The sequence below is a fragment of the Lithobates pipiens genome, unplaced genomic scaffold (genome assembly GCF_037356315.1).
Source record: "Lithobates pipiens isolate NorthernLeopardFrog02 unplaced genomic scaffold, aLitPip1_a1.2 Scaffold_25, whole genome shotgun sequence".
NCBI lineage: Eukaryota > Metazoa > Chordata > Amphibia > Anura > Ranidae > Lithobates > Lithobates pipiens.
The window spans coordinates 103899352-103906164 of record NW_027507787.1 but is presented as its reverse complement, the minus strand read 5'-3'; the positions used below and the strand labels follow the sequence as shown (position 1 = coordinate 103906164).

The 6813-nt window shown below is 46.4% G+C and overlaps 5 pseudogenes; all 5 read right to left on the bottom strand.

The window, feature by feature from the left end:
• Positions 1-568: 568 nt before the first annotated feature.
• Positions 569-687, bottom strand: LOC143931574 (5S ribosomal RNA; annotated as a pseudogene).
• A 103-nt stretch (positions 688-790) lies between these two features.
• LOC143932652 (5S ribosomal RNA) lies at positions 791-909 on the bottom strand (annotated as a pseudogene).
• Positions 910-1018: 109 nt separating this feature from the next.
• LOC143931641 (5S ribosomal RNA) lies at positions 1019-1137 on the bottom strand (annotated as a pseudogene).
• A 518-nt stretch (positions 1138-1655) lies between these two features.
• Positions 1656-1774, bottom strand: LOC143931185 (5S ribosomal RNA; annotated as a pseudogene).
• Positions 1775-2531: 757 nt separating this feature from the next.
• On the bottom strand, positions 2532-2650 carry LOC143931969 (5S ribosomal RNA; annotated as a pseudogene).
• Positions 2651-6813: the final 4163 nt, after the last annotated feature.

Sequence of the window (6813 nt, the reverse complement as noted above, 5' to 3'; positions counted from 1 at the left end):
CAAGATAGTCACCATGGAAAACAAGGAAAAATAAGTCAACGGCAAAAAAAAATAAAAGAAGCCTATGCTACCTGGTATTCCCAGGCAGTCTCCCATCCAGGTACTAACCAGGCCTAAGCCTGCTTAGCCTCCGAGATTAGAAGAGATTGGTCGCTTTCAAGGTGATGTGGCCATAGGAAATCTCTTTGGGTGCCCTCAACCGTCTTGACAAACGCCAAGATAATAACCTTGGGAAACAAGGGAAAAAAATAAGTCAACGCCCCCCCCCCCCCAAAAAAAGAAGCCTACATCACCTTGTATTACCAGGCGGTTTCCCATTCAGGTACTAACCAGGCCCTACCCTGCCCATAGGCAATCTCTTTGGGCACCCTCATCCCTCTTGACAAATGCAAAGATGGTCACTAAGCCCGACCCTGCTTAGCCTCCGAGATCAGACGAGATTGGGCGCTTTCACGGTGATATGGCCGTAGGCAATCTCTTTCGGCACCCTCAACCCTCTTGACAAACGCCAAGATGGTCACCTTAATTGAAAAAAAAACAAGTCAACATCAAAAAAAAAAAAAAAAGAAACCTACGGCACTTGGTATTCCCAGGGGGTCTCCCATCCAGGTTTTAACCAGGCCCAACTCTGCTAAGCCTCCAAGATCAGATGAGATTGGTTGCTTTCAGGGAGATGTGGCCGTAGGCAATCGCTTTGGGGACTCTCAACCCTCTTGAAAAATCCCAAGATGGTCACCTTGGTAAACAAGGGAAATTAACAAGTCAACTCCCAAAAAAAAAAAAAAAAAAAAGTCTATGCCACCTGGTATTCCCAGGCAGTCTCCCATCCAGGTACTAACCAGGCCCGACCCTGCTTAACATCCGAGATCAGATGAGATCAGGCGCATTCAGGGTGATGTAGCCGTAGACCATCGTGCTGGCCACTCTAAACCCTCTTGACAAACGGCAAGATGGTCACCTCTGCAAACAAGCAAAAAAATTAAAACAGGTCTTCAACGCCAACAACATATAAAAAAAAAGCCTACGGCACCTGGTATTCCCAGGGGGTCTCCCATCCAGGTTCTAACCAGGCGCGACCCTGCTAAGCCTCCGAGATCAGATGAGATTTGTTGCTTTCAGGGAGATATGGCCGTATTCAATTGCTTTGGGCACTCTCAACCCTCATAAAAAACGCAAAGATGGTCACCTTAGTAAACAAGGGAAAATAACAAGTCAACACCCAAAAAAAAAAAAAAGTCTATGCCACCTGGTATTCCCAGGCAGTCTCCCATCCAGGTACTAACCAGGCCTGACCCTGCTTATCCTCCGAGATTAGACGAGATTGGTCGCTTTCAAAGTGTTTTGGCCATAGGAAATTTCTTTGGGCGCCCTCAACCGTCTTGACAAACGCCAAGAAACAAGGGAGAAAACAAGTCAACGCCAAAAAAAAAAGAAAAAAAGAAGCCCGTGGCACTGGGTATTCCCAGGAGGTCTCCCATTTGTTACTAACCAGGCCAAATGCTGCTCAACCTCCGGGATCAGACAAGATCAGGAGCTTTCAGGGTGATGTGGCCATAGGCAATCTCTTTCGGCACCCTCAACCCTCTTGACAAACGCCAAGATGGTCACCTTGGGAAACAAGGGAAAAAAAACAAGTCAACAACAAAAAAAAAAGAAACCTACAGCACTTGGTATTCCTAGGGGGTCTCCCATCCAGGTTCTAACCAGGCCCAACCCTGCTAAGCATCAGAGATCAGATGAGATCAGTTGCTTTCAGGGAGATGTGGCTGTAGGCAATTGCTTTGGGCACCCTGAACCCTCTTGAAAAAAAAGCCCAAAAAAGAAAAAAAGAGAAGCCTATGGCACCTGGTATTCCCAGGCAGTCTCTCATCCAGGTACTAACCAGGCTTGATCATGCTTAGCCTCCGAGATTAGTCACTTTCAGGGCAATGTGGCCATAGGCAATTTCTTCGGACACCCTCAACCATCTTGACAAACGCCAATATAGTCACCTTGGGAAACAAGGGAAAAAAACAAGTAAACGCAAAAAAATAAATAAGCCTACGGCACCTGGCCATCCAGGTATTAACCAGGCTCAGCCCCTGCTTAGCCTCCGAGGTGAGACAAGATGGGGCGCTTTCAAGGTGATGTGGCCGTAGCCAATCTTTTTGGGCACCGTCAACCCCCTTGACAAATGCCAAAATACACTTTGGGAAACAAGGGAAAAAACAAGTCAATGCCCCAAATGAAAAAAAAAAGGAAGCCTATTCCTAGGTGGTCTCCCATCCAGGTACTTACCAGGCCCGACCCTACCCATGGGCAATCTCTATGGGCACCCTCATCCCTCTTGACAAACGCAAAGATGGCCACTAGGCCTGACCATGTTTAGCCTCCAAGATCAGATGAGATTGGGCGCTTTCACGGTGATATGGCTGTAGGCAATCCCTTTGGGTATCCTCAACCCTTTTTGACAAACGCCAAGATGGTCACCTTGAGAAACAAGGGAAAAAAACAAGTCAATGCCAAAAAAAAAAAAAAAAAAAAAAAAAAGAAGCCTATAGCACCTGATATTCCCAGGTGGTCTCCCATCCAAGTACTAACCAGGCCCGCCACTGCTTAGTCTCTGAGATCAGATGAGATGGTTTGCTTTCAGGGTGATGTGGCCGTAGGCAAGCTCTTTATGAAACTTCAACCCTCTTGACACTCATCAAGAGTTCTGCGGTTTGAGTTGGAACAGCAGCATTTCCAGTTCGTAGCCCTGCCCTTTGGGCTAGCCACAACACCCCAGGTGTTCACTAAAGTGCTGGGTCCACCTCTAGCCAGATTAAGGGCACATGGCATAAGTCGTAGCATACCTAGACAATCTGTTACTAATCAGTTGGCTCATTTAGAGCAAAGCATACGCACTACAACCATCTGAAGAGTTCAGATTCTAAACCTAGAGAAATCTTCCTTAACACTGCTAAAAAAGCTGGAGTACTTGGGTCTGATCGTAGACAGAGCCCACGAAAAAGGTGCTCTTGCCTCGGGCAAAGATCAACTCCATAAGAGTTGGTGCGGATGGTCAGGTCAAATGGCCTAATCTCGGAGGCTAAGCAGGGTCAGGCCTGGCTAGTACCTGGATGGGAGACTGCCTGGGAATACCATGTGGCATAGGCTTCTTTTTTTTTTTTTTTGCCGTTGACTTGTTAAGTGTTTAATTAAGGTTAGATATACCACTACATATCTAACATATCCAAACTATATATTAACCTCCCATATCAATAGTGTTTTATTAACCCTAAATTAACATAACCAACCCCAATGTGTATATTTAATAATCTTGTTAACAAATTCATTATTACTATTAAGGCCTGTGACATATCAAATATAATACATCCATACAATTTAGTGACTCTTTCTTGCCTTTTCGACTTACTTCCTTTTACCCATTACCATTATACCCCCCTACATCCCCTCCCTCCCAACACCCAACGCTGTTAGCTGTGCTTTTTAGGCTTCAAAGAGAAAAGCGCCCCCCCCCCCCTGAGCTTTCAGCGGTATCGCCTTGTTCAAGATTGCTTCTCCTTTTACTTTTTTACTTTATTTACTTCTTTTTACTTTATTTCCTTACTAACCTTGAACAGTGTCCATAGAGTGGTGGTCAGCATCATATTTTGCTTGTTCAGCTTTACTTTCTCCTGTCACCTTTCACCATCCTTTCACCATCCAGCTCTGTTCTTTTTCGTACCCCCTCGGAGGTTCACGAGCTCTCCCGAGGTTCCCCGAAATCTTTCCGGGATCTCCCGATCTCTGCCGTCCTCTGCCCGACTCCTCTGTGACACTTCCGAGGCTTCCGAAGGGAGGATCACATCTGTCGGCTCCGTCTCTCAAGCCTTAGACACGGACCGGCGTTCGGATCCACTCCCTCCCCCAGCCTCTCTCAGCTTCAGATCTGGCGGCGCAGGGACCGGCACTCCACGGGGTCCTCCAATCCACCGGACGTACGGCTCCAAAGAACGGCGTTCCACGGGCTCTCCACCTCCTCACAGTGATCACGCCAGGCACTCCATCCACTTAGCCACAGGTGAGGGGGTGAAAGGGATATCCCTTATGCAGCTTGGAAATTTGCTGTGTTAGCAATCCCTGAGTGAGTCCTTCCAGGGAGATTTCATATGCGGCTCAGAGTCTCCATAACGTAGCTTAACTTCTGTGCAGATATTAATATGTAGGCTCCATAATCTCTTTATGCCACAGCACAGGCACCAGCAGCAGCAGCAGCTTCCTACACCAGCGTGTCAGCATGCCGACCTCATGGAGCTCACCTAGTCAGCAGCTCCTCCCCCCTCCATCAGGTGTCTGGTGCCTTTGGAGGTCTGCTTCTGGTGCCTTTGGGGGTCTGCTTCTGGTGCCTTTGGGGGGTCTGCTTCTGGAGCGGTCTTCTGGTGCCTTTGGGGGTCTGCTTCTGGTGTGGTCTTCTGGTGCCTTTAGGGGTCTGCTTCTTTTTCGGTCTTCTGGTGCCTTCTTTGGGGGTCTGCTTCTGTTTCGGTCTTCTGGTGCTTTTAGGGGGGTCTGCTTCTGGTGCCTTTGGGGGTCTGCTTCTGGTGTGGTCTTCTGAGTTTAGGATTTCACTATCTACAAATGATTACTAATGCCTTGGTGGGGGGAGGGAATGGGGAAGAAGACTAACCACCTATGATTTAGGGTGCGTTTTTTACTGTGCTGACTAAAGTGTTAATCATCTCAACAATTGCTGGTTACTAAGTAGATACCAACTATTTTTAAAATAAAGCTAAATGCAAAACTTTTTTTTAAGTTTTGGACAGAGTGGAGAGGGACTGGAACACCTTTTAGGTTTGTATTGCTACCTATGCCCCATTAGAAATATTCATTCTTTATATTTGTCCTGTTTCCTATTATCATCAAAAGTGTCAGTAAAAGAAAATGCCAAATTTTGGGTTGTCCCTAGAACAGTTATAGAGGGGAAATCTTCCAATGGGGACATTCGTTCTGGTGACCTGGCGGGCCCCAAATGGATTCCACTAATTTGCAGGGCTTTCCTCTCACTTCCTGTTTAGGCTATGGGACAGGAAATAAAGGTAAATCTCTCCAATGGGGCACAGATAACAAGAAAAAATTGGACATGTTATAGCCCTTCCTTACTCTATCCGAAATGCCTACAGTTGTACTTTAAAATTTTATGATTTGGCATAATTTTCTGCTCCCCTGACAATGGTCACTAGTATAGAGAGCTGCATCTTATCATTCCTTATGGGGATACAGACAACAATAAAAACTAACCTGTTCTCACTCTATCCAAAACTTTAAAAACAAAAAAAAAGTTTTGGCTATACATATACTTTAAACTTCTTTTTTTTTTATAAATTAAAACTGTACCTGTGAAGAGAAATGTAAATACTCTCCTGCTCCCTGCTCGATTGATCTCAGCTTTGATCAAGAGAAATCCTCAGTTAATGTCTATGCAGAAACTGACACTCTGGGAGTGTCGTCTTCTGTCAACCATATAGTGCTTAGTGCTATGCCCTTTAACCCTTATGTCAATAAAGGGCACAGCAGTGACTTGGCTCCCGACATAGGTTAGAGCCTAAATTGGTGGTTGTTATCCAGCAGGAGGGAAAATCTTCATCCTGCAAGGTGTTAACAACAGATGCCAGCCTTCTAGGCTGGGGAGCAGCCCTGGAAGAAGATTCTGTCCAGGGGAGATGGTCCAGGTTAGAGGACCTTGCCTATCAACTTTGTTGGAGGTTTTCAGGCAGTACATCTGGCCATAGAATCTTGGTGGTCAGATAACGGGACTGTCCTGACAGGATTCAGTCTGACAGAGCCACGGCGGTGGTTTACATCAATCACCAGGGGAGTCGTGCAACCCAAAAAAAGAGGTGAATAATGTTCTAGCTTTGGCAGAACATAACACTCCTTGCCTAGCGGCAAATTTAATATTTCAGGTGTACTACTTGAGACGCCAACAATTATTTCTGGGAGAATGATCTCTTCACCTCGATATCTTCCTAGCAATATGTCAGATGGGGTATCCTGACATGGAGCTATTCGTGTCCAGATTCATTAAGAAAGTCGACAACGGCCGTATCTTTGGGAGATACTGAGGCGTTTTGGCTTTGGCGCTGGGTACATATCCTGAGTATGGCTGCTTTATTACCACCCGAGCGCGGCCATTAGGGAGGCCGGTAGGCTATCTTTGTCATTCTGTCTTGGTCGAGGCCCTTTATCTCCCCTGCTGTTTGCCCTGGCAATAGAACCACTGGCCATTAGGATCAGGGAGCACAGAGGCATCACAGTTTTCTGCTATGGGGATAGACAGGAAAAGGTGATGCTTTATGCAGATGATACTATGATTTTGCTGGGGGACTCAGCACAGTCTCTGGATAACACATTAGATACAGTGACCCGCTTTGGGGAGTTCTCTGGTCTTAGGATAAACTGGTCCAAATCCGCACTTATGCCTATAGATGAGCCACAACCACAGCAGGGGGGACAAGTGGGAGAGATCCCTAACGCCCTCCAGTTTAAATATCTGGGGATACAGGTGACACCGCAAATCAGAGACTATGTTGCGTTAAACATTGCACCGCTGCTGACCAGGTTTCGCTCCAGGACTAAGACTTGGAATTTGCTGTGTATGTTGGCTGCAGGCAAGGTGAACCTTATTAAAATGATCCTAATGCCCCAACTGTTATACATGTTGCACAACTCTCCTGTGGTGATCCCGCTGAAGACTTTTAGGATAGTGAACTCCATCTTTCGTGAGCTAATATGGAAAGGCCGACCCCCTAGGATTAAATTAGAGCATCTCCAACACCCAAAGTGGGACGGGGG